The following is a 993-nucleotide window of genomic DNA, read 5'->3' on the forward strand; positions in this document are numbered from 1 at the left end:
AACGTACGAATCGCGTCATTGAAGGCGTTCTTCGAAGCGTCTGCACTGAGACGTCGAGGCGCCGGAGCGCCATGTTGCCGCTCGTAGAGTTTGCACTGAGCAATGCAGTGCATGCGTCTACAGGCTACACGCCGTTCTACATGAACGGGCTGATTCACTCTCGCGTCCCGCTGACGCCGCCAACCCATTACTCAGGGCCTACTGGGGGAGGACTAGCCGAACGGCTAGCTGATGTCAGCCCCTCACCATCCGCAAAAAAGTCGATGACTTCTTGTCTACCAGACTGAGTGTTCTACGACACGTTTGCGATGAGACGGCTGAAAGCTAAGACCTGCAGAAACAATATGCAGATGAAAAATGAAGAAGCAAAGTGGAAAGATTTAAGGTCGGAGACCTGGTGTTATCAAACTCTAAAAACCTTCCTACACATGCAGCCTCTGCAATCTTCAGGACGTCTAAGGTTGTGGCCAAGCGGGGCCTAGAGTATACGCTGAACCTTCCAAAACGGATGCACACCCACCCGGTGTCTTACGTGGGCTTGCTCAAGCCGTACTGGGATCCGGCGCAAATGAGCGCGGAAGCGTTGGCGCCGGAGCGGATCGCATTGGCCCTCGGTCACCCAGAAGCTGATCCAGCAACTAATTCTGAGCACGGAGTGCAACAACCTTCATTTCTAATGGCGCCAAGCGCTCTACCGCCGCATGCAGCGACGCATTCGCCTGCTTCACGGCTAGGAGTCGCTCCGACAGAGCGCGGTAGTCCTCAACGTGAGGCAGCCGACACACGACGTGCTTCAAATTGTCAAGGGTGTCCGCACAGCGATATGCTACTTCAGAATGACGCTCAGCGGAGCTCCGATCACGAAGAGCCACGTCCTCAAGGCTCGAAGAGCATCACGAGTCACCGGACGGCGGTCGGCCCGGTCGTCACCGCCAGCCACCGACTCTTCTCAATGAGAACGGTGACGTCCACTATCACGTGGAACGTCTTGTT

Source organism: Plasmopara halstedii, assembly GCF_900000015.1.
Source record: "Plasmopara halstedii genome assembly, contig: Scaffold_1561, whole genome shotgun sequence".
In the NCBI taxonomy this organism is placed as follows: Eukaryota; Oomycota; class Peronosporomycetes; order Peronosporales; family Peronosporaceae; genus Plasmopara; species Plasmopara halstedii.